Genomic DNA, 767 nt, shown 5'->3' on the forward strand with positions numbered 1-767 from the left:
CCAGGAGCGAGCCCGGGGGAAACTCCAGCCCCCCGCAGTGGTGAGGCTTCAGTGTGGGTGCAGCGGTTGTAGCAAGCACCAGGAGTGAGCCCGGGGTAAACTCTGCCCCGTGGCGATGGTGACGTGTCAGTGTGAGTGCGGCAGGTGTAACAAGCACACCCCTCTGGTGGGAGGTGTTGGTTGTGGGGGAAGCTGTGGTTGGGGCAGGGGCTGGAGTGGAGATCTCTACCTTCCCTTTAACTTTGCTGTGAACCTAAAACTGCTCAAAAAGGGGATCTATTAAAAATAGTTTATGTGGCTTTAAGAAATTCACAACCATTTGAATTCTTTCCCATGAACCACAATTGCTAAACAAAAACGACTGTTTAAACTGGAAAATAAACAAAATCTGTGTACCTGAATCAAGGTCAAATGCAGACAAGTCTGTCTGGGCCTACCCTCGCCAAGCCGCTTTGGAAAATGCGGCTCCACCAGGCAGTAAGAACAAACTCCGCTAAAGTTCACCTGCTTGACAGAGAAGGGAGAAATAATAAAAATAAAATTCTTGCTGACACTCACTTTACTGCCATGGAAACCAGCTCAGCCAGCTTTATGTTATTAGGGACATATTTAATTCTCAGGATTTGTATTATTACCTTAGAAAAATATAACAAAATCTCGTAAAATTTGGATTGCCCTTAATGAGACAGAAAGGTAAAACATTCTTAATTATCAAAGCTTTTCCTGTTATAAAGCAACAATAAAACTAAAATACTGAAATGGGATTT

The sequence above is a fragment of the Mandrillus leucophaeus genome, unplaced genomic scaffold (genome assembly GCF_000951045.1).
Source record: "Mandrillus leucophaeus isolate KB7577 unplaced genomic scaffold, Mleu.le_1.0 Scaffold85, whole genome shotgun sequence".
Lineage (NCBI taxonomy): Eukaryota > Metazoa > Chordata > Mammalia > Primates > Cercopithecidae > Mandrillus > Mandrillus leucophaeus.